Consider the following 27,231-nt stretch of genomic DNA (forward strand, 5'->3'; position numbering starts at 1 on the left):
CAATAAAAAAGAAGAGAAGAAAAAAGAAAATAAAATGTTACCAATATTTTTATTTTTGAAATGTGCCAAAAATTTCTAAATTATAAAAACTTAAGACTACGCTTATAGTCGAGAGAGAGAGAGAGAGGGAAATATATATATAGAATTAGGGCAATCTCATGCTTTAAATGCTTTTCTTTTTCTCTTTATCCAGATTTTAGATAGGAAAATAATTTACATTAGGGAAAAACAGGGAAATCATATTGAAATTCAAAGCTAACCAATTTGGGTTTTTCACAATTTTGATAACCAATCATGAAGGTAGAGATTGTTTGGCTATATATATGTTTATGTGGTATTCAATGAAAGTGAGTTAATTTTTCTTATTTTCAGTTATGCATAGACTTATTGATTTTAAATATTATTTAGAATTCCTGCAAAACTAATAGTTTCTCTTAAACAATAGTTGTATTTGTAGAAAATTCAACCAAGCCAGTGCATTAAAATTCAAACATCGATTCCGTTGTACAATTTTGATAACATTTAATTTATTTACTATTTATAGTATTGTATTTAGTTATTCAAGTATTTAGTTTTTCAAGTTTATAACAAGAAAACAATTTTTTTTGAAAATTTTTTAAAAACAATTTCTAAAAAATTTTTCTTATATCGCCCACTAAGTTTTTACTACAAAAAAACTTAGATTTTGACCAAAATGGTGGGCCTATCGCCGTAACTAGATTTTTGTAATAAAGAAATCATCCAATGCTATTAAACACTAAAATGGTTCCCAGAAATTTAACTCTCAAAAAATCTCATAAACATTTTTTAAAAGGCAATTTTTTCTTAAAACGTGACATTATATGCACGCAAAAAAACTAAAACGCAACAAACAAAGTAATTTTTAAACGGCAAACAATGTAATTTTTGAACGAAATTTTTCTTTTATTGTAACTGAGTAACGTTTCGCTTCAACATATAAAAGTTTTCCATTAACGTAGCTTTGTTGAATGTAACTAACTTTGTTTATTGTAAACCCTTTTGCAGCTTCGCTTACTGCAAAATGACCTATCTTTTGTTGTAAAACCAAGAACTCTTTAAGTGTTTCAATAGCCGCAAACGATTATTCGTTTACCGGGCGAATAATTGATTTCCTTATGTCTCTCCTACTAGAGAAAAAGGAAGAGTTTTTGTCATACTATTGGGCATAAATGTGTACGTACACAACAAAATAATCCCAAGCAAGCCCATGTGCGTCCACATTATTGCAATAGCGTGCTGTTTTAAACATTTTACTGCTGATGTTTTTTTTTGACTGAGCAAAGAACATTCATTATGTTGAGCAGCTGGTTCGAGTGCGGGTTGTAAATTCGAAGAGAGAAATTTTTAAAAGATTCGACTTAGGGACAAAAATGCTGATATGTCTAATGACAAAAATCATTAGAGAAGCAGACAAAAGGCTGCCAGGTACAAGAAACACGACATGAATTTCTAAAGCACATACAATGTTTAGTAATATTTGAGCGGTAAAGAAATATTCAACCTAAAGTAGGAATTTAAATGTGCGAAAACAATAACTCCCATAAGTAGTATTTTGTTTTATTTATAGCCCAATGAATACAGCAAATAATAATACACAACCATATTGTAGTTGTGCGAAAATGGAACGCTTTTAACATAATTTTGTATCATGACATCGAAATAAATCCACATAAACTCGGAAAGAGTTTGAATTAACAAATAAGATCTGCTTATAATTGATAAAAAAAATTGAGTTTGAATTATGTTACAACATTAAATCGAACAGAGCATGTCGAAAAAGCGGAAGTTTGTAGGGATGTGTATTACACACGGCCCAAGGAATACAATAGGATTACCAGAGCGGTAAAACGTGCCTCCTGGAAGCTTTTCTCCGAACAGGTCGATAGCGTTAACGACGCCGTTAAGATAAAAAAGGTTTCTCTCAAAAACCCATGTCCAAACTGAAACTTTAGTAGACGACATGGTAGTGAGAGCAGAGACAACGGAGGACATGTTGGACTTTTGACGAAAACCCATTTTCCACAGGATTTGACTTTTTGGACTTTTTGGTGAAACAATCCTTGAGGAATTTCAAACCATATAAGTCACCCGGACCTGATTGAATATTTCCGGCGTTATCACAGCGTGCCTAGGACTTGCATATACTCCGAAAGCCTGGCAGGAGGCAAGGGTGGTGTTTATACCCAAGCCCGGCAAGGCATGTTATGCGACACCAAAGCCTACAGACCCATAAGCCTTACGTCCTTTCTACAATCCGACACCATGATAAACAGTAGGACATCCAGCGAACTGCTCAAATACAAACAGCATGCCTATGTCAAGGAAAGGTCGGTGGAGACAGCCCTGCACCCGTTTGTGCATAAAATAGAAGAATTCTTCGATGCCAAAACGTACATCCTGGCGGTATGCATTGACGTCGAGGGGGCTTTTAACAATGTGTGGACCGACACACTGATCCAATCCTTAGACCAGTATCGGGTGGTCCCGGTCCTTAGAGACTGGATAAACCATATGCTAAGGAACAGGTAGATAAATTGAACGAAATGCGTGAAGTGGTGTGGTGCTAACGCGAGGACGTCGAGTGTGAACATATATACCGACAGTAAAATTGCCATAAGGGCAATAACAACCAGGTCGGTTGTAAGAAGGAGATTAGCGCCTTCTCTGAGGATGGGAAAAAGCCGCATCGTTTGGGTGCGGGTCCATAACGGAGTAAGGGGAAATAAAAGGGCAGACGATTTGGCGTTGCAGGCCAGAGGACTGCCATCAATTGGTTAACCCGAAGCCTTTCGGGTCGACGCAGTCCGAGTTAAGGGAGTGGGCGACGAATGCGCATGCAACATTGTGGAACAGTGTAACAATCGGTAAGACGGCGAAAATCCTATGGGGGGATTCAGATCGTGAGAAGACGAGGCTATTACTAAAAGGAAGCAAGAAGGAGGTCAGTATAGCTATTGATATCATATCGGGACACATAGGACTACGAGCTCACTTATGTAAAATCGGTGCGGCAAGTGATAGCATGTATAGGGCATGGGGGAAGATGATGAGCAGTTGGAGCATTTCTTTTGTCATTGCCCGGCGTTCGCGTCTAACAGATACAGGCACTTAGGCGGAGACACAATACCAGACATGAACCAACTTAAGGGAGTGGTATTGAAAATCAATTAACGATTTTGTAAGTAGCACGGAATTTCTAACTTGAGTATCTGGTGGGTCGTAAGTGTCTGGTGTGTCGTGAATGTCACGTGGATGTATCGTGAGTCGTGATTAGTGGTGTGAGCATGATTTCACATACTCACGCTCGAAGAATTTTAATTCAATCATGGTCACTTACGAATTAAATACGGACCTCACGGGTAAAACGACAACTCACGTACATGCACACCTCGTTTCAAGTCCATCCATTAACTGTATATTCAGGTTGTAGCTGGCAATCTTGGGGATACACATCATCGTACCCTAAGATGAGCGCGACCAGCTTAAGGGACTCATATATTAATCATGACAATATGGGACTCAAATGAAAGGTATTTGTAGTAGAAAAGTAGAAAATGAATCTGATATCCAATTTGGGGACAAATATATAGAGGCTCATCCCACGCCCCAAACACCCCCAAACAGGACACATTTACCGACAATATGGCAATGTCGGACTCAAATGAGAGGTTGTTTGGGGGGTTGCAATGTGGGAGAAAATCGAAAAAAAATTGTAAAATATATGCCGTGTGAGAATGAGTAGATATATCTCTTTGAAAAGGTTAGAGCTGAGGTGTTAACGAAATCGTGTAATATATTTCAAGGCCCTAGGTTGTTCTGGCGCCTTTTGGCAGGCCCCAAAGTTGGTCACCTCGGTATTTCGAAAAATTGTTCAGGCCGCCTTATCTTCATTTATGGTCTGATTTTAAGTCCGCTTGAGGTCTTCAACATCTCCAATGGTTTCGGAGATATTCGAAAATTGTGAATTTTTTTAATTTTGACCGATATCTTCGCTATTTGCAAAGGTATTTGCGGTTCAATATTCATTTTTATCCATGATTTGGATTCGTGACAAATTTTACAACGACTTTGCCGCCAATGTATACATCTGATTATACAGTTAAAAGTTTGGAAGTAAGAAAATATGAAAAAAGTGTATTTTTGTATTTTTTGACAAAAAAAAGTATTTTATTGATTAGGCTTTATTGAAAAAACTTGGTTCAATATCTTAATTTTTCTTTTTAAAGGGAACACATTGAAGGTGCGTTAAGTGAAATTTGAACAAGATATGTCAACTTAAATGGGTGCTATATGTATTCAAAGTAGGCAATTTTTTATTAAAAAATTGGAAAATCCCCTCGAGCTCAAAATTTCCAAAGTATAGATCCTCCAATTGTGTATATTTTTTTTACTCCATATGTCCCCTAAACCCATGCAAGAAATAGTTTGCTCTTAACAATATTTGTAGCCTCCACAGCAAATTAACTAAAAAATGCCGATTTTGAAACCATCTTTGCTCCAACTTTAGGGCCTGCAAAAGGCTCCCGGACAACCTAGGGCCTTTTTTATTAAAAAATTGGAAAATCCCCTCGAGCTCAAAATTTTCAAAGTATAGATCCACCAATTGGGTGCATATTTTTTTTACTCCATGTCCCCTAAACCCACGCAAAAAATAGTTTGCACCTAACAATATTTGTAGCCTCCACAGCAAATTTACTAAAAAATGCCGATTTTGAAACCATCTTTGCAACAACTTTAGGGCGTGCCAAAAGGCGCCCGGACAACCCAGGGCCTTGAAATTTCGTACACGATCCCGTTAACACCTCAGCTCGACCTACCCCAAACAAACAGGATATGCTTACCGGCCATGGCAATTTGGAACTCAAATGAAAGGTGTTTGGAAGTAGAGCACGAATCTGATATTTTTTCAGGGCCAAGTCTCTGAGTGACCACCCCGCCTCGTAAACACCCCCCAAACATGATATATTTTTGATTTTTTAATTAGCAGTACAAACCTTAAGATATTCAAAAAAAAAAAAAAAAAAACTCTCATTGCTTAAAATTCGTGATTTTATTTAATCGCCACGACATTCACATTTATTCTCCACAGGCCCTGGGGATCTCAGGAAATAAGAAGACAAAATGATTTGATCTGCGTAAAACTCTACATTAAAAAAACCCCATTTAGAGTGTTTTTTCCAAAAACAATTCCAAACTTGTGCCATTGGTGCATTCGTCATTCTCATGAAGCTTTAAAGAAAAATTCTATTTAGCAGAAAAACTCGGCGGGGATGTTAACAAATATGACTTATGATGAATTGACTAAAAAAAATTAAGCCAATTAAAAGGTCATGTGTCATAAGGCGTTAAAAGCCGCAGGACATTTGCGTAGGACACTAACAACAATACAACAAGAATTAGTCATAAATTAAGTTATAATTACCCAACAGTTTATAAAAAGTGCCAGTAATTTATTTCCAAAGGACATGTTACAAGAAACAAGAAAAAATTACAACGCAAAAGAATAAACATTTTTCAACGGGACATGCAACGGCAAATATGCCAATTAGCAAGTGAAAATATAATTAACCTTGAAAAGAGGTCCCCCTGAAACCGCAGCTAAAGAGATTCAATTAAGGGTGCGGTGCGTCTGTTGGTAGTAGCTTAATCTAATGTCTAAGCAATTTGGCGAAGCTTGGGGACATGTTATAAAGGAGTTGCAGGAAAAAATAAATGCCACAACAATGGAATGTACAAAATAATGGTCTCAGAATATCAGAGGGACATGTGTGACCATTATAAGCAAGAATAGCGAGAAAAATTAGCTAAGTTTGGATGGACCGAAACACCATGGGAATCTTTTTTTTTTTTTTTTTTTTTTTTTATTGTTATTTCTTTTAAACTGTGATAATCTATAACAATTATAATGTTGTCTCAGCGCCATAAAGGCATAGTTGAGACATGCTGGCAGAATAATAACTATTCACAAAATATTCACAAATGTGTAATAATTTAAAGGATTAAATTAAATACTAATAAATAAATAATTTTACAATAAGATACATTAGCTTAGAAGCATCTGTAGTTTAGATTGCAAATATGCTTTCAAGTTTCTCTTGAATATCGGCAATGAGCCTGAGTTTTTTATAGTACTTGGTAAGTTATTATACATATAACTTCCCATATAGTTAATTCTCTGCTTTGTGGTTTCCAACCTGCATCGTACTACTTTCAAATTATCTCGGTTCCTAGTATTAATAACTGTAAGATTTTGCGAAAACTGTATAGTGCGATAGCCAATATTATTCAAAGACTTATACACGTAGATTAATGTCTGATATTGGTACAAAGCATGCACCGGAAGTACTGTTTTACAAATATCACTGTACAGATTTATTGTTGGGTAAGCTAGCGGTAAGTTAAAAGTTGCCTTTAAAGCCTTGTTTTGCATGCGTTGTAACGTTTTTAATACATTTGAATTTTTTGATCCATATAAAGCTGTCAAGTAATTGATATGACTTTGAACAAGTGATTGATATATCAATGATTTAGTCTTAGTGTCAAGGACGTACCTCATCTTATATAATATTCCAATAGCAGGAGCAATTTTATTCTTGACACAATTTATCTGCGCATCCCACGTGAGACTGTTTTGAAGGTTAACACCCAGATACCTCACATTATTAACCTCACTGACCTCGTTCCCATCAAAAAGAATGCTGAAAGAATTGTCGTTATGATACGAATGTGGTCTAAATCTAACCAATTTTGTTTTAGACACATTAAAACATAACTTATTAATGCGAACAAATTCAACAAGCAGCGATAAGTCATGTTCAATTGCAATTTTTAACGGTAGTGCCTGCCTATAAGGATACAAAATACAAATATCATCCGCAAACATATAAACTCTACCAGCTAAATTCAAATTAACTATATCATTCAGGTATATCACGAATAGTAGAGGTCCTAAACAACTTCCTTGAGGCACACCACATTCAACTCTAGCCATATTACTTTCCTCTCCAGAAACAACTACATATCGCATCCTGTTGGTCAAATAGCTCTTAAAAAGAGCAAGTTCTTTTCCACAAACACCGTAATATTGCAATTTCTTTAACAATATTTCGTGATCTACTACATCAAAAGCCTTGGAGAAATCCAAAAACAATCCTGCAACTCCATTATAACCTTGATCCAAAGCACCATATATATAATTCATAACGTTTAGAACTGCCTCTTCTGTCCCACATCCTTGCTTGAAACCAAATTGGTATTTATAGATAAACTTATTATCATCAAAGTATTGAGACAATCGCTGATGAAGAACTTTCTCAAAAACTTTGTCTATTACAGACAATAGAGAGATTGGACGAAAATGTTCTACAGATGATGCATTCCTAATCTTTGGAATAGGTACAACTTTGCTAATCTTAAGGCTATCAGGATATCTAGCTGTTTGCAGCATTTTATTAAATATCTTTACTAACGTTGGTATTACATAATCCTTAATTTCAATCAATGTCCGAGCGTCTATATTATCATACCCTGGAGAGACGTTATATTTTAAGCCCAACACTATCCCCCTTACTTCCAATTCATTCACTAAGTCTATACTATGAAAAGGCTGTATCAAATAAACTGCAGCACACTGTGTAGAATGGTCTGACAGAAATAATTTTTCGATATCCAGAGGAAACTAGCCTTACTCTGATTTGCAATAATGCCATATCTCGGAGTAATTTAGTTAAAAAAATGCACAACGGCAACCCTTATTTTCCAAGCGACGGAAAGGACTATGGCTTTACAAGCGACATATTATAATTTGGATGCGGATAGGACTAATGGATCCTTTGATACGCCTCCGTTAAACTCCATTTAAATTCGATTGGTTTTACTCCAGGGCGCCCGATAGCCGAGTTGGTAGCATGCTTGAATTACCAGTGCAGAGGTCGTGGGTTCGATTCCCGCCAGAAGCGTTGGTCTGTCGCTACTGTGGTATCACAATGGACTTAAAATTGTCCAAGTGAGTCTGTAAAGGACTGCCACTTTTACCTAACCTAACTCCAACAAATTTTTGTATAAGCTCATTGTTATTATTCTTCTTCTCGTACGATTTGCAAAGTACAATATACCTATTACGCAATGCACAAATTTTGTTCAAATTCCGCATATGCTCCAATTATTTTCTATGGCATTAGAGATGCTTTCATGGAAAATAGCATAACCAAATGTGTGGAGGGATATGGTCTAGTCAAGAGTATGCAACTGACATTACTCCAAACTTTAGTTTATTTTGTGGCAAATAATGCACAGAAATGCATGTTATGTTTGTATTTAGATTTTATTACCCGCCAATGTTAATTCATTAAAGTTTTCAGCATATGACACAAAAATTATTTTTAGCAACAAACTCTAATGTTTAGTTTTTTAAACCAGAAGTTAACAAGTTAACGATGCGTATCGAATGTTGACATACAGTGGAAAACATATAAATTTGCAAAACTTAAAAAAGGAATTCTTGGTATGTCACTAAATATGTCCGTGAATATAAAGTTAACTTTAACTAGCAGAGACACAAACCCATTCAATTAGCAGCATCCTGTTCACTACAAATACGCGTGAAGTGAATAATGAGATGACTGTGATGGTCGATGGAGAAATGATTCCGACCCTCAAGTGTCCCAAAATACTTAGCGTCACATTTGACAGCTCTTACACATTCTCACCACATGCCACAACAATTTGCGATAAAGTCAAAAGTAGAAACAAGGTCCTCAAGTCACTTGCTGGCAGCACTTGGGGTGCAGACAAAGAAACCTTGACCACTTGCACCGCAATTGGCCGGTCTGTGGTAAGTTATGCAGCGCCAGTGTGGTCTCGTCAACTTTGTGACATGCAGTTGAATAATATTCATATCTGTCAGAATGCAGCCCTCCGAACTGCGACGGTCAGGAGACAAAGATCCTACCAGTGCGAAGACATAACTACATGCTCTCTAAGCAATACCTTTTGGGCTGTTACCGTAGAGACCATGTGGATGGATATCCACCGCCCAGAAGCCTTAAGGTGGATCTAGATGATCTAGAGCGTGAGGTTCAGTGTTACAAGAGAGAACATCTAGATCAAGCAGGTCTAGACAACATTCATGCAGACACGGCAGCAGATGCGGTAAATGGCTACCGGGCTACTGAAGAAATTGTCCTCCCCCAGCAAACCAGAGTAGTTCTGGCTCAAGTGCGTTCTGGCAGATGTAGTCGCCTCAACTCCTACAGAGCAAGGACTCAACAACGAGTTTAGTAGAGCTATGCAAACAATATAACAGAAAAGATCTAAAATAAAATCAAGAAAAATAATGACAAAATCCGGAATAAAAGACAACAAAACGACTATAAACGTCGCGACGAATGTAACACCATTGAACAGCGAAACGGTCGGTAGGGTGATGAAAATACTATGGGCAGATCCGGATCGTGAGAAAACAAGGCTATTACTGAATGGAAGTATAAAGGAGGTCAGTACCAGAGGTCTGAAGTTATGTATGGCATTTGCTGTGAACTGCAAAAATACTTGTCTTTTGAAATCTACGCAACTAACGCAACCATTCCACTCTTATCAACGCAAACGGCTTATACAAACATCAAATGATTTTGCGGTGATGCTGATGTGTATTTAGCGCTATGATGCAAACGAGCGAAGCCTAAGTAAAACCTAACATAGCAAATACCTATATCATGAATATTTTGTATATGCGGTGCTATGATGAGTCTTAGTCAAAAACAACAGAAACAACGCAATTTTATTTTTAACATAATAAAGCAAAAAAAAAAAACCCAAAAACTTTGAAAATAATTATTTCGGAAATAACTATATAAAAATATATTTTTGCTAAAATAAATGGGCTTTTTCATCGCTGAAAACATCAACACCGCAATTATGATTCGAATCAATGTGCTCTGTTGATGCGATGTTTGCAGTATTTCCATCCCTATATTCACTCATAACAACACCGTTGACAAAGAAGATGGTAAAAGCGGTGTTACACAAATCATAAAAGTGAACGTTACGAGTATTCATACGATCGCCACTTATATCAGTGTGCTGCGCATAACACCTCATCAACGGCGGTGACGATAAATACTATCATTGCATTTTTATGAGCATACCGCAAATCAGAAAAATACCACCGCTTGCTATGGTCAGTTAAGCTTTCGGTATTATAACGGGGCACATAGCATTTTCTTATGTTGGAGCATTTCCTATGTCGTTATCCGGCTTTCGCGGCTAACAGCCACCGGCACTTAGGTGTAGACTCAATACCAGACATGAACCAACTTAGGGTCGTGGTATGGAAAACAATTAGGGATTTTTGTAAGTAGCAAGGAATTCCTGACTTGGATTTTCCTTTTCGAGGTTACTTTTAAGTATTTAGGGCGCACAACAAGCCGATTACTGGCTTAGGTGTATGTCCAGACATGAATCAACTTAGGGGCGTGGTATGGAAAACAATTAGAGATTTATGTAAGTAGCAAGGAATTCCTGACTTGGATTTTCTTTCTCGAGGTTATTTTTAAGTATTTAGAGCGCACAATAAACCGATTACTGGCTTAGGTGTATGTCCATAGTGGCATGGGCGGATTGATATTTGCACCCTCTTTTCAACCTAATCTTAAACCTAAAAACAAAAATTTGATATACAAATTTAGGGTGGGTCCGCCCCATACCCAAAGCCAGCCAAATATATATATATAGACCAATCGTGGAGGACACCGTAGTGCAGAGTTTGGCATGTCCGCCTAAGACGTTGAAACCCTGGGTTCGAATCCTGGCGAGAATATCATAAAAAAATTATAAGCGGTGGTTTTCCCCACCTAATGTTGGCGACATTTGTGATGTACTGTACCATTTGGTATGGCAGCCATGTAAAAACTGCTCCCCAAAGAGGAGTCGCACTGTGGCACGCCGTTCGGAATCGGCTATAAAAAGGAGATCCCTTACCATTGAGCTTTAACTTTTATCGGACAGCACTCATTGATATATGAGATGTTTGTCCGTGTTCCTTAGTGGAATGTCCATAGGAAAATTTGCAATTTGCAACCATAAGAATATGGGTCAGGGACAGGAAATGAATCTGATAACGAAATATGGGGCCAGGTGTTTGTGGGACCGCCCAACCCCAAATCAGACATATTTATCGACCATGACAATATAGGGTTCAAATGAAAGGTCTTTTGGAGTTGAGCTAGTAGATAACATAGATTTTCTAACGAAAGGAACCATGTGGGTTAATATGGATCATATTTAGGCTAATTCCACTTGCGAACCAAAGCACTGACTGTATTAATTTAATACTGTAGAATACAATAGACAGAAAGACGGATGGACAGTTATTTTAATCATATTTCTCTGCGTTCATCTGTCTGATCATCAAACAATGTTTGGATCGGAATTTATAATTTTTTTGGCATCACAAAAGGAGTGAAACGATGTATTGAAAAATTCTCACAAATATCCTTTTAAGGAAAATTAGGAACACTTTTCGCACATCTTTTCGACACAAGTTTTCATTCAACAAGTAAAAATGCGTTAAGTTCGGCCGGGCCGAACTTTGGATACACACCACCTGGACATAATATGCAAACCACCTTTCGTCATAATTCGGTGAAAGATGCATAATTTATGCCCTCTTAGCAGCTTTATGGAAATATGGTCCGATTTTGGACCAAATTTGACGCGGATATTGAGTGGTCTAATAAGTACAAGTCACTGTTCAATTTTTTAGAACAAAATATTGGTCCTTTTGATAGCCATATCCAAATATAGGCCGATCTGAAACATATACGACAAGGATGTCGAAAGGACTAACATAAGTCATAAATTTCAGCGACATCGGATTATAAATGTGCCTTTTATGGGGCCAAGACTTTAAATCGAGAAATCGGTCTATATGGCAGCTAAAGGGTGATTTTTTTGAGGTTAGGATTTTCATGCATTAGTATTTGACAGATCACGTGGGATTTCAGACATGGTGTCAAAGAGAAAGATGCTCAGTATGCTTTGACATTTCATCATGAATAGACTTACTAACGAGCAACGCTTGCAAATCATTGAATTTTATTACCAAAATCAGTGTTCGGTTCGAAATGTGTTCATTCACCGTAACGTTGCGTCCAACAGCATCTTTGAAAAAATACGGTCCAATGATTCCACCAGCGTACAAACCACACCAAACAGTGCATTTTTCGGGATGCATGGGCAGTTCTTGAACGGCTTCTGGTTCCTCTTCACTCCAAATGCGGCAATTTTGCTTATTTACGTAGCCATTCAACCAGAAATGAGCCTCATCGCTGAACAAAATTTGTCAAAATTTGAACACATTTCGAACCGAACACTGATTTTGGTAATAAAATTCAATGATTTGCAAGCGTTGCTCGTTAGTAAGTCTATTCATGATGAAATGTCAAAGCATACTGAGCATCTTTCTCTTTGACACCATGTCTGAAATCCCACGTGATCTGTCAAATACTAATGCATGAAAATCCTAACCTCAAAAAAATCACCCTTTATAACCAAATCTGAATCAATCTGGGCCAAATTGAACAGGGCTGTCAGAGAGCCTAACGCAACTCACTGTCCCAAATTTTGGCGAAATCGGACAATAAATACGCCTTTCATGGGTCCAAAACCTTATATCGAGTGATCGGTCTATATGGCAGTCTCTATATATCCAAATCTGAGCCCAATTGAAGAAAAATGTTAAAGGGTCTACTATGGGCCTAAGACCTTAAATCGCTAGATCGGTCTATATGGCAGCTATATCCAAATCTGAACCTATCTGTGCCATATTGCAGAAAGATGTCGAGGGGCCTAACTTAAAACACTGTCCCAAATTTCAGCAAAATCGGATAATAAATGTGGGTTTTATGGGCCTAATACCCTAAGTCGGATCGGTCTACAAGGTATAGTCCGATATAGCCCATCTTCGAACTTAACCTCCTTATGGGCAAAAAAGGAATATGTGCAAAGTTTCAGCTTAATATCTCTATCATTAAAGACTGTAGCGTAATTTCAATAGACAGACGAACGGATATGGCTAGATCGTCTTGGATTTTTACGCTGATCAGGAATATATATACTTTTTAGGGTCGGAAATCGATATTTCGATGTGTTGCAAACGGAATGACAAAATGAATATATCCCCATCCTTCGGTGGTGGGTATAAAAATGTGGGGCATCCTGCCCCTTTGCGTCCATTATTCGTAAAGAAGATTTCAATGATTTGATGTAGCCAGCAATAGTGAGGAGGTAGCCATCGCAAAAACATTTTTCCGCGAGTTGTGGGCGGTCATGAATTGCCAAATATGAACATTCTGAAGCCAAGGAAATCGCTTGTTCACAAAATTGACACCACAGGTTGTGATACAATTGCTGCATTAAATACCCTTCGGTGGTGGGTATAAAAATGTAGAGCATCTTGCCCCTTTAGCGTCCATTCTTCGTAAAGAAGACTTCAATGATTTGATGTAGTGAGCAGCCTATGCGACAGTGTGGCCTATAACTGAATGCTGCACTATTAGGCAAAGTGAATGAACAAAGTCATGTTACAAGGCCAAACATTTACATTCTGAAACCAAGGAAGTCGCTTGTTCACAAAATTGACACCACATGTTGTGATACAATTCCTGCATTAACTATTTTGCCACATCTCTTTTCCTGTAATGTGCTGCCTATAAAAATATTAAACAAAATATGTGAAAATGTTTCCACTGTGTCATATACTGGGGTAGCAAAAACTCTTCAAAACAGATGTTGGCAATTTATAACAGTTTTATGGCATCAATCATGTAATGCCACAATTGGACAAGTTTTATTGGAACAACGCGAAAAGGAACAATGAATGACAGCTGCAGGCGCCCATGTCTCAGAGACACAGTCAAACATAATTTTCATACATTTTTATTTTCCACAATTTGAAGCTCACTTCAGTAGCTGCGAAAGCGAAATCATAGACATTTAAATTTAATTGATATTTTATGCAGACAACATTGGTAGTGGTAAAATACTATTTCCATACAGAGTCAGGTAAGAGATGCAAATGCTATTATTTGGAAGTACTCGAAAGAAGAAAAAAGTTGCATCACACATGGAACTGTCAACTTGATGGTCTGCGACAAAAACTAAAAAAAAAAACTATACCTAAATAAGGATGATATTATAGTTGGTTATGCTTCCGCAATTGCCGTTAATGGAAGTTGTTTGTTTTTATGTAACATAATAATGTACTTGAACTTTATTCATGTAAAAGAAAACAGCAACTAAATGGCAGAGAACCCATAGGATTGATTTTTTGAAGTTGGCTTTATCTTAACAAACAACTGGTCTGCTGCAACGCAATTTCTTCCTTATGTCTTGTAACCTACTGACGCCATCGAAGAGATGTGACAGATTGACATGACTTTTCTCTTTTGTGCAAATGTTTATTTTAAGCTTCCTACATCTCATACACGTCTTTTTCTTCATTTCTTGCCAAAAAATTATTGTCCTAAAACTTGTAAACAATAAAGTATGAACGACATTAAAATTTATTGGCCAATCAAATGCATAAGCCAATGCAATGCAATTCGATGACAACAACAGCGGCAGCAGCTTTTGTTGACTATTTCTGTCACATTTCATTTGGATTTAAATTTGGAAATGCAAACAATGTCCATGTCAATTTTTACAATTTCCGCAAACATATTTTTTGCCAAAAAAAAAACAGAGTTTATAGTTATAAAATGATTATTTTATCTGGGGGTTTTTTGTTATGTCTTTTTTTTTAGCTAAAATTCATAACATTTGGCTTATAAAGCATATGTTGTGATGTTATGTCCTCTTATGTCTTGAAAAATGGAGTAAACTAGGAATACGAACTCGTAGAAAATTGATCGGAGATATGATTCACAGAAACTTACATTGAAATTTATGAAAATTTCTACAAAAATTGATAAACATATATTAAATTAATTATTGGGCTGCCCAAAAAGTAATTGCGAATTTTTTAAAAGAAAGTAAAGGCATTTTAATAAAACTTAAAATTAACTTTAATCAAATATACTTTTTTTATACTTTTTTTCTAAAGCAAGCTAAAAGTAAAAGCTGATAACCGACAGAAGAAAGAATGCAATTACAGAGTCACAAGCTGTGAAAAAATTTGTCAACGTCGACTATATGAAAAATCCGCAATTACTTTTTGGGCAACCCAATAATTAATTAAAATTAGCTTAACAAGTAAAACTTCATCGAGATTTGCTATACATTGAAAATTTCTCTTTCCAACTAAGCTTGGCCGTCATCCATTATATATAGCCAAGAGATCCTAAAATTTTCCATTTTATTTGTATTGGGTATCACTTTTCTCTAAGTGTATGTCTGCCAATGAAAGCTAACATTTATTGATATGGTGGAAAAAAAACTCACAGATTTGTTTAGTTCTGCGAAACGCTGACACCTTAAACTCATGCAGCAATTGTATATACATGTTGTAAGAGGCAACCATTAAAAAACAAAAAAAAAAAAACTATGCCAAAAATCCAAGGAGGTGGTATGGCTTGCCATTGGCATTTGTAAGGTTTTGCTTACATATCCTAATCGACTAAATTTGAAAGTTGTTGACGTGTTGTCTGTCTATGTTTGCTACCGTGCCACTTGGTTTCTCTATGTGGTTTCTAAATATTTGGGTGAATGGATAACCAACCACAAAAACAAAGCACTCTATTTGTATGGAACAAGACAAAACAAAAATAGCGCCAAAAATATGACTGCATTGCACAATGGGTTTGATTTGGTTTGTGCTACCTTTCACCTACTGCTACCATATGGAAAAGAAACGAAAGTTTCAGGCAGTTGGTTCAACTATTCTGAAACATCGACATTTTTATGTTAATTTTTTCATGATCACAATCTACTCTGCAATACCTTTCGATTGAGTCTTATATGGCCACAATCGGGAAGCATGCCCTCTCGGATGGGTTTGAGGGTAGGGCATTCCCCTCTTCATTTCCTGGATGATTTACAAACTATTTTTATAACAATTTTCACACTTAAATGTAGCCTATATTTTTTAATTTATTTCATTTTTATTTTTAATGTTTTTAATAATTATTTTATTTTCCACTTTTATTTTTTTTACAATAGCTTTACCCATACCCAACTTTGGAAAAAAGGGTATGTGGTAGCAACAACTCTATTCAGATCCAGAAAATTTAGATAACCTATCCAATATTTTAGAGAAATTTTGTTTCAATTCTTTTTTTTGTGAAATAAATTTACTTATTTTCAAAGAACTTTAGGTTTTTCTCGAAAGACATTTTATAAGTTAATTTTTGCATGATCACAATCTACTCTGCAATACCTTTCGTTTGAGTCTTATATCGTCACAATCGGGAAGCATGCCCTCTCGGATGGGTTTAAGGGTAGGGCGTTCCCCTTTTCATTTCTTGGTTGATTTCCAAACTTTTTTTATAACAACTTTCACACTTATATGTAGCCCATAAATGTACCCTTACCCAACTTTGGACAAAGGGGTATGTGGTAGCATCACCTCTACTCAGATCTAGAAAATTTAGATAACCTATTCAATATTTAAGCGAAATTTTGTTTTAATTCTTTTTTTCTTTGTGAAATAAATTTACTTATTTTCAAAGAACTTTAGGTTTTTCTCGAAAAACATTTTATATGTTAATTTTTGCATGATCACAATACCTTTTCGTTTGAGTCTTATATCGCAATAATCGGGATGCATGCCCGCTCGGATGGTTTTAAACGTAGGGCGTTCCCCTCTTCATTTCCTGGTTGGTTTCCAAACTTGTTTTTATAACAAATTTCCCACTTAAATGTAGTCCAAAAATTGCGTCTTCCAGGGGCTCAAGAGGTCAAATCGGGAGATCGGTTTATATGGGAGCTACATCCAAATCTGAATCGATATGGCCCAATTGTAATCCCCAACGACCTATATCAATATTAAGTATCTGTGCAACATGCAAGCGGCTAGCTGTACGCGTTCGACCGCTATCGTGATTTCGACAGACGGACGGACATGGCTAGATCGACTCAGGATATCGAGACAATCAAGAATATATATACATTAAGGGGTTCTAGATCAATATTTCGAGATGTTACAAGCAGAATGACTACATTAGTATACCCCCATCCTATCGTGGTGGGTATAACAATCTACTCTCTAATAATGGGGTTTACAACAGGCACGCTACAAAGGTAGACCGATAGGGACCACAAACGACGCCACATTGTTTACCTTTTCTTTTTTTTTTGACATTTATCTTCAGTTAAGTTTGCCATTTCATGATTAAAAGAGATATACAAGCCAACAACGAGTCGAAATTATTTAAATTTACTACCGAAATCCGGAATCACTGGCCTCAAAGTTAAAAATCATTTTCAACGATGAGCCTCATTTCTGGCTGAATGGCTTCGTCAATAAGCTAAATATGCGTTATTGGTCAAGCAGCAATCCACACGTCCTCCATGAATCATCATTGCATCCCCAAAAAATTATGGTTTGGTGCAGTTTATGGGCCGGCGGCATCATTGGGCCGTACGTCTTACATGATGATCAAGACCGGCACGTCGTGCGATTTGACCCCGTTAGAATATTTTCTGTGGGGCTACGTCAAGGCTATGGTCTATGCCCGCAAGCCAGCGACGATTGATGAACTTCGTACGAATATCGAGCGCGAAATTTCAGCAGTACGAGTATCGGTCGATTTATGCTTGAAAACCATCGAAAATTGATTTCAGCGTCTGGATTTCTGCAGACGTGCCGGTGGTGGCCATGCAAAAGAAATCGATTTCCATACATATTGGCATCGAACACACTTTCACAGAAATAAAGAATTTCATTGATATTCATAACCGTTTTTGTTCTATTTAAAATAACTTTTGTAGCTCTCTTATTAAAAAACCCTTTACCTTTCGTTTGAGTCATATATCGGCATAATCGGGATGTATGCAAGTTTTGGGGATTTGAGGGTTGGGTCTTCCTATTGTCATTTTCAAAACCCCAAGCTTGATTTTATAGAAACATTCACATTGAAATGTAGATATAGAAAATTTGGGCATTTTTTTGGTGTGTTAAATGTTTGCGCTTTGTCATTTATTCCTTAAATCACAATAACCCATAGTGCATCATGCACAATGCTTTTTCTTGTTGGTAGACAACAAAGTTACAAAATCGTCAAAACAAACAAGGATGACTTTCGATTAGAGTTTGCATACAGAAAATTTATAGGAAAATCCAGGGACTTTCGTTTTTATTGGGTTTTAACAACTGGTACTCTAAAGGACTGCGTAGGACTGGTAAACCAAAGGACTGGCGTTAAAAGATTTCCTGAGGGAAAGTCGTCGGTTAGCAAAGCCATAAGCAGAGATGGCCTATATGTCGGTTTTTTTTTGGTTTTCGACTGTCAAAAAGTTGTAAACGTCGAAAACGTCTTATACTTGTATAAAACATATAAAAAGTAGTAAACGTCATAGACCTCGAAATTTTTATGCGTCTTGTTTAGTTTCGACAACATATCATTGTTTTAGATTTGTTGTTGTTGCTATATATAATTTTCAAAATTTTAAATTTGGTAAAAATGTTATTTAAAATCTTTTTATAATCAGCATACTGCCTTCCAGAGCAGGTTGACCACGTTAGGATGTTTAAAAATGCCGCCAGTATTTAATAGTGAGGAAGAATAACGTAAAAAATGGTTGTTGATGTTCTCGTCAGTCAGGTGTTTTCTGTTATAGGAAGTTGGAGTTTCCGACGGACCATGTCTGGCAATAAGTTTTCAAAGGTTCCGCCCAGGATTCACTGAATGAGGTTAAGCCAAGCGATTAGCCGACATACAATTTTTTTGACAGTATTTAGCATTGAGGTTGTCAAATTGTTCTCTTTTTACATTCGTTCTTTGTTTACGTTTTCTCGTATTTGATGACATTTTCAATCGGCAGATTTGACATCCTCAATGATGTTCATTGGGCCTATCCACTTTATGTTAATCCTGGGTTCCGTCGATCAAGGCAGATCAGGAACTCTGTGCGATTAAGGTTGTATTGTGGCCAGGTATTTTTTTGATACATGACATATTTCAGCCTTATCCCACCTAGTCTCTGCTTGTCGAAGATACTTGAAGATTCCCTTTTTAATGAGTCCCAGAGGCATTGGGCCTAGCGCCCTTTGGAGAAGTTCCTCGGCTTTTTCATTCCCGAGAAATAATGTAGCTAGACGACTTAACTTAGCAATTTCTTTTTTCACTCTCCTACAAGCTTTGATTTGACTCAATACCAGGGGAGACGCTTGACTGTCGACGAAAATGCTCATAGAGTTGGTCGTGGAATGCCGCTAAAGTGTGATACACGTTTCCTTTATGACCAACAGCTTCACAGAAGTTGATATGCAATTTTATTCTGAGAAAAAACTCAAACCGTCTTCACAACTCATCTTCCAGCTGCTCAAGGAGTCTAGGTGTTTATGGGAAATATATCTCAACATGGAGGCCACCATGGCTTAGGTGTTAGCATGTCCGCATATGACGCCCAACTCCTGATTTCAAATCCCAGCGTGAACATCAGAAACAAATATTCATAGGTGGTTATCCCCTAGTACGTTTGCGAGGTATCTTGCCATGGCGTTTGGACTCGGCAAAAAGGAGGCCCCTTATCATTGAACTTAAAGCTTTAATCGGACTGCACTCATTAATCTGTTCCTTTATAGAATGCCCATTCCATTCCATTTGACCATTTACAAGAAGTATTTGTGCAAAATGTCAAATAGCCTACCCGTAAATTCTTGAATTTATGGGTAGGCAGGCATGATTTGATGGCGTATTCGGTGTTTGTGTACCGTGTATAATTTGAAGTTTCGTATACAGTGTCGGATAACGATCTTCAAACGAATAATATAAAATTCTTGGCGAATCGCTCGGAGGATAGTCTGATGCTCGGCGTGCAGAAGGATCTTATATGTAAAGTCAACAAGAAGTTTGCAAAACCTGGATTGTTCAGGCAGTATTATCGAAAAGCGCTCATTATAACTCATATCCGAGTTTGCCAAGCGACCGTCCAATCGAAGCAGTTTATTTTCATCCAAGAAAGGGTTTAAATTCAAAAGCCTGCTTTTGAAACTTATGTTCTGGCCAGATTCAAGTGCTTCGGATTCAGGTGTAAAATGAGAAGTTTGCGCCAATTGTATTAGTCTGTGTTTGACAGCCAGAATTTCCTGAGAATTCACAAACGGGGTTTGGAATTCTGGGCTAGTTTTCTTTTGGCAATTTCGAATAAATCCAAACATGAAACAAATGACCCGTAACCCACGATCGAATGAGGAGAATCTTTCTAAAATATCTTCCAATATAATTTGAGTCTGGAAACTTTTCACTTTTCTCTCTCAAGATGGTTCCTTTCAAGGGATCTGTTTTGGCCAGAATTCGGGGGGTTTCACTAGCCATTACGGTCCCTGCCACCAGAGAGTACTTAAATTCAATTCCGAGGCAGTGCATCCACGTGTACCGACGTTCGCAGGATTCTTGTTAGTTGGAAGGTGCCTCCATTTGGTATTACCAACATTATCTGGAATTTCTGATACGAATGTCTTCCAGTGAAATGGCGGCTTTTCTAACCAGTATAAGGTTATTGTCGAGTCCGACCACAAAAAAATTTCAGAAGCAGAAGCAGATTTTAGCAGTTTTGCCAGTAAAACTGCACCGCATAATTCCAGCCTGGGAAGGCTAACAGTTTTCAACGGTGCTACCTTACTCTTGGACACTAGTAGAAATGGAGAAAACATATGTTTTCAAGAGAAGTCGAGAGAATGTATACACAGGCACAATAGGCTTTCTCCTAAGCATCACAAAATCCACCTCCGAAGCATTACAAAATCCATGAATTTGGATATTGTGCTCTGGGGAATATTGAATCCATCTAGGAATCCCGATACTTTCTATTTCAGGGAAATTCGCTATAAACCTGTTCCACTTCTCGAGAGAATATGGTTTAACATCCTCGTCCCAATCCGTTTCGTCCATCCAGAGTTCCTGCATCAACATTTTTGCCAAAAAAAATAATCGGTGCCAGCCAAATCTTTCGTTTTGTGATTGGTGTAGTCGGAATAGCAATATTCGCAACTTTGTAGTAAAAATGATTCATCATAGCATTCCTTCTTACTGAAACGAAGACCGCTTCACTGAAACCTATCCGGCTAGAAGGACCATGTTTGTGTACGTCCCAGTGTGGGAGAACTTAAAAAAAAAGAACAAAAACTCTGGTTTTGGGAATTTAATTTTTTTTTTACTTTATTTTAAGGTAAATGGATGGACATAATACTGATGAATGATCCTAGTCGTGTCGTTGTCACCTACTGCTCTTAAGATGTAGTTCGTATCACATGCTGCAGATGATGTTGTGGAGGAAGTTTTGTTGTTGAAGAACAGATGTCGTTTCAACAATTCGTTCTTGCGTTGGGATGACTTCAAAATATTTTTCAACGATAGTTCTAGGCCTATTACTACCGAGGATAGAAGTGTTTCGAGAGATGTTTCGTTCGAATATGGTATAACAGAAGTAACCCCCAGTTCTTTAATTTGTAATATGTTCGTGGGGAATAACCCAAGAAAAATAAATTAATTGCAGCGGTTTTCCATTGGAATTTATATCATTCAATTACTTCATTACGAAAACCCGCTCCGCCACCAAAGTACGAGTATCACATAAAATATATTTTCCTTTAATGTTCATCTCAATTGAAACATTTTTTTGGTTTTCATCTTGCCAATATTCCACTAAACTAAATCAGCATAATGCATACTCTACTTCTTCTCAGCATATATCCAATGAGCGCATGGTGTTAATTTCCCGCAGTAATCGTTTCAGAGACGAATATATTGAAAAACAGCTTCATGGGGGTAAACACAAACAAGAATTTATCGCAGTCAAAATCTTTAAACATAAACAGTAGCCGAACACAATGCAATGCATGGTAGACCTTGTGTTTTGGCCGAAAATAATCCAAACAGACAAAAAACAACTGAATAAAAAATTCTGTTTCACCAACAAAGTTGCATGTAGGAAACCGCAAAAACAAAGGCTAAAATTTGGTTAAAATCAACCACACTTTGTGAAACTTTTTGCCACACAGCCCAACTATGAGTAGTTCAGCAATTACAATCATACATTGTTGCAGAATGTGGAAGGCTCCATTCAAAGTAAATAATAACCATAAAGCACAAAAACACAATAGGAAATAAAAATAAATGGGTAATTTTCAAAAGATCTTGCTATCATACATAATTTTTTTATTTTCGCCTTTTCAATTGTTTTTTAAACAAAAATCATGCAAAAAAGCGAATACAAAAAAAAAATGAAATCATGAGGTATTGGAGAAAAACACAAAGCACCAAAAAGTTGTGTCTATTCGTCCACAATAGAGGTTGGAAGTCATTTAAAATTGGAATTGGGCAGTTTTAAACTAAAATCAATTTATATCTATTCATAACATTCAGTACCCATAGAGGTTCTAGACAAGAACCTATCCCATTCGCTTAGAGTTTTATTGGGTTGCTTAAAAAGTAATTGCGGATTTTTTTAAAAGAAAGTGAATGCATTTTTAATAAAACTTAGAATGAACATTAATCAAATATATAATTGCCATTTTGTTCGATAACCATTTGCCATCTTCCTGGCAAATTTAGTATTCCACGCTCATAGAACTTCTGGCCTTTATCTGCAAAAAACTGAACCAAGTGCGATTTTATAGCCTCATCATTGCCGAAAGTTTTACCATTTAAGGAGTTCTGCAAAGATCGAAATAAATGGTAGTCTGATGGTGCAAGGTCAGGGCTATATGGTGGTTGCATCAAAAGTTCCCAGCCAAGCTCACTCAGTTTTTGGCGAGTGACCAAAGATGTGTGCGGTCTAGCGTTGTCCTGGTGGAATATGACACCTTTACGATTGACCAATTCTAGTCGTTTCTCCTTGATGGCTGTATTCAATTTGTCCAATTGTTGACAGTAAACATCCGAATTAATCGTTTGGTTCCTTGGAAGCAGCTCAAAATATACCACACCCTTCCAATCCCACCAAACAGACAGCATAACCTTCTTTTGGTGGATATCAGCCTTTGAAGTGGTTTGAGCTGGTTCACCATGCTTGGACCATGATCGTTTTCGACTAACGTTGTTGTAAACAATCCATTTTTCATCTCCAGTTATGATTCGTTTTAAAAACGGATCGAATTCATTGCGTTTAAGGTGCATATCACAAGCGTTGATTCGGTTTGTTAAATGAATTTCTTTCAATACATGTGGTACCCATATTAAAATTGACGCCAAACAAACAAATGTAAACAAAATTTCGCGCACTTTTTTTCTAAAGCAAGCTAAAAGTAACAGCTGATAACTGACAGAAGAAAGAATGCAATTACAGAGTCACAAGCCGTTGAAAAAATTTGTCAACGCCGACTATATTACTACTATATTTCCGACAATTACTTTTTGGGCAACCCAATATATCTCTTCAAAGTAATCAGTACCCAAGAGGTTCTAGACAAGAACCTATCCAACCGCTTAGAGTTTTAAAATCCTGCTAGAAAATGTTTAATGGAATGAAGATGTAAAGTGATGATGTGACAACATACTAACGACATGCTTATTCCGAATATATCGTCGACTAAGTCTTCGTAAGCCATTACCTGCAAAGAAATAAGTTATTACAACTAAACGAACTTTTCGGCAAATACACCTTCTTTTATGACAAACTTTGGAGCTTTGTTTACGATAGTATTGCAAGATTTTGGGACGAGCAAAAAGAGCAAAATATTATGTGCTACAATAATTCTTGTTGCCTCTTGTTGCAACTCTGTCTGCCAGCATTGGGAGGTTCGCGATCGTACGCGGATGCAGACTTGGAAACTGACAATTTTTGAAATTCTATTTTAGGTGAAAAAAATGCTCGTATTACAATACCACTGGCTGGAGGTAACAAACATTTCTACAGCGCATATTTTGCCCCATAACTAAATATCAATCCTTTGTATTCGTCACACATTTTTGTAATTTTATCGTAAACAAAATCCCAACGTTTCCCATAAAAAAAGTTTACTTGTCGAAAAGTTTCAATATGGTTCACCTAGTTTGTAATTTTCGCTTAGCTCCCATATAAATTGGATCATAATTTATTAATTTTTTTTACCCTCCACCATACGATGGGGGTATACTTATTTCGTCATTCTGTTTGTAACACCTCGAAGTATGCGTCTGAGACCCCATAAAGTATACATTGGGTTGCCCAAAAAGTAATTGCGGATTTTTCATATAGTTGGCGTTGACAAATTTTTTCACAGCTTGTGACTCTGTAATTGCATTCTTTCTTCTGTCAGTTATCAGCTGTTACTTTTAGCTTGCTTTAGAAAAATAATTTATAAAAAGTATATTTGATTAAAGTTCATTCTTAGTTTTATTAAAAATGCATTTTCTTTCTTTTAAAAAATCCGCAATTACTTTTTGGGCAACTCAATATATTCTTGATCGTGGTGACATTTTATGTCGATCTAGCCATGTCCGTCCGTCTGTCTGGCGAAAGCGGGCTAACTTTCGAAAAAGTAAAGCTAGGTGCTTGAAATTTTGCACAAATACTTTTTATTTGTGTAGGTCGGTTGGGATTTTAAATGGGCCAAATCGGTCCATGTTTCTCTCACCCGATTTGGCTGAAATTTTGCATAAGGTGTTTTGTCCTTAATATGGCGCAAATCGGTACATAACCTGATATAGCAGCCATATAAACCGATCTGGGATCTTGATTAATTGAGCCTCTAGAGGGCGCATTTCTCATCCGATTTGGCTAAAATTTCGCATGACGTGTTTTGTTATGACTTCTAACGATTGTTCCAAATATGGTTCAAATCGATCCATGTTGTTGTTATTGTAGCACTGTGTTATACACTGAGGCGGTAGCCCTTGCCGATGAAGAACTCCATCGGGTCAATCCGGTATGTACAACCGGCTGCCATGAGATTGTCAAATCGATCCATAACCTGATATAGCTGTCATTTAAACCGATCTGGTATGTTGACTGCTTGAGACTCCAGAGGGCGTAATTATTATCCGATTTGGCTGAAATTTTTTACAACGGCTTCTCCTGTGACCTTTAACATACGTGTCAAATCGGTCTATAGCCTGATACAGCTCCCATAGAAACCGATCTCACTATTTTACTTCTTGAGCCCCTAAAGGGCGCAATTCTTACTCGAATTGCCTGAAATTTTACACAATGACTTATAATAAGGCCACCAACATTCAGTTCAATTATGATCCGAATCGGACCATAACTTGATATAGCTACAATATTATAGCAATTCTTTTCTTTTATCCTTTGTTTGCCTTAAAAGAGATATCGGGAAACGAACTCGACAAATGCGATCTATGGTGGAGGGTATATAAGATTCGGCCCGCCTGAACCTCCTCACTTCTTTAAAATAACATTTTCATGATCATTAGCTAGATCAGAAATGATTGATGACTCAGAAATGACTGTACCGATTTCTTGCAAATAGGGTACTAAATTTTTCTCTATCTGAAGGGGAAGTGGACCCTCCCCCTTACCCAAATTTTCAAAAACGCCAGATCTTGAAGATGTGTGGTGCGATTTAAGCGAATTTTTGTGAGCTCTCTTAGTGTAACCTACAAAAAAAAATTTGGTATTCAAATTTCGGATGGGGTACCTAGGGGGATCATGCCAATATGTGGCTCAAATGAAAGGTATTTGAGATTAGAAAACGAATTTGATAACCTATTTTGGGGCCATGTGTTTGGGGGACGCCTCATTCTGTAAACTCCCCTTGAAACCGATTGATTGCAATATGGGGTTTAAAAAATGGCATTTGAGAGAAGTGCACGATGCCCGTTTGTATATCGGGTATGCTCACGAAGGTCCTGTTGAGTTCATCTAGATCCCCATGGTATCGAGTGTTTGATTTGGGTTTACCCACTCCGATGTCATGTATCACCTTCCACTTACTCTTCGAGCCTACTGCGTCATCATATCTTGAAGAATAATACTCCATTTTAGCCGCATTAATAAAACTGTTAATTTTCCTCCCGGCTTCACGGAAATCTTTCAGCATTGGAGACTTGAAGCGATTCCATATACTGTAAGCCAGCCAAGTCCCTTTCCCCGATAAGTGCCTTGATTCTTGAATTGAACCATGGCACTGTTTTGGCCGAAGATCTTTTAATCCGTATTGGAACTGCTGCATCATAGAGACGTACCTCTTCAAAGAAAAATGTACACAAACGGAGAGGTTACTTGTGTGGAAGTGGGCTAGTTCTCCTTCTTTTGGAATGCTTATTTACGTAGGCGCATTTACTCGTGTCTTGTTTCTGACCTAGAGATTCTTCACACCTGCTTCGTGGATTTCCCTACACATCCTTTGAGGAATGTGCATATCACACACATCCAAACACCATTCTTGGAGACAGTTGCATATTTTGGTACTTTTATCGATTATTCAATCAAATCGGGTTTATTTGGAATTTAAAAATAAATCCTGTAAAGTCTCCTGGATGCAGGAATGCTTGCTTCGGGTTAGGCATGGTTTTAATTGTATTTCAGTTTTATTGCAACACCTGACAGAAGTATAAGGAAAAATCATACACATTTAGGATAACCTAACCTTCACCATTCCTTCACAGGTATTATTTGCAACATTTTACAATTAGACTAAGGGAACAACGAGAGTTTTACATTAAACAGAGTTTTCAACTTTGATATGACGATTTATATTTACATGAAGTGTAAGTTGAAAAGGCATTTGCTTTACACTATTATTATTCGTGATAGTAACTAAAAGTACCGGGGACACCTCAAAAACGTGACTTAAGTTTCTGAACAATTTACAACAATACAAAAGAAAGATGAAAATTGAAAAATATACATATGTACTTATGTATGCTTTAAAATTAAAACAGAAATTTTATACTTGTACTTCTATATGGAATGCAAATATTTACAAAATGCTTGGTTGAAACGTTAAGTGGTCATTTCGCGGCAGTTGGGAAATTTTAAAGAAAGTAAAACAGACTCATTTACAAAACAAATAAAGAAAATAAACAAAGACTTCGACTTTTACTAGTTTCAAGTATATACTTAGATGTGTTTTACTATTTTATATGATAAACTATTTACAAAAATAGA

The 27,231-nt window shown here is 36.9% G+C and overlaps 1 protein-coding gene across 6 annotated transcripts in view; it reads right to left on the reverse strand.

Moving 5' to 3' along the window:
• LOC106084761 (protein bunched, class 2/F/G isoform) overlaps positions 1-27,231 on the reverse strand; it is a 608,039-nt gene that overhangs the window by 437,263 nt on the left and 143,545 nt on the right. The gene's annotated exons all lie outside the window — the stretch shown is intronic.

The sequence above is a fragment of the Stomoxys calcitrans genome, chromosome 3 (genome assembly GCF_963082655.1).
Source record: "Stomoxys calcitrans chromosome 3, idStoCalc2.1, whole genome shotgun sequence".
Lineage (NCBI taxonomy): Eukaryota > Metazoa > Arthropoda > Insecta > Diptera > Muscidae > Stomoxys > Stomoxys calcitrans.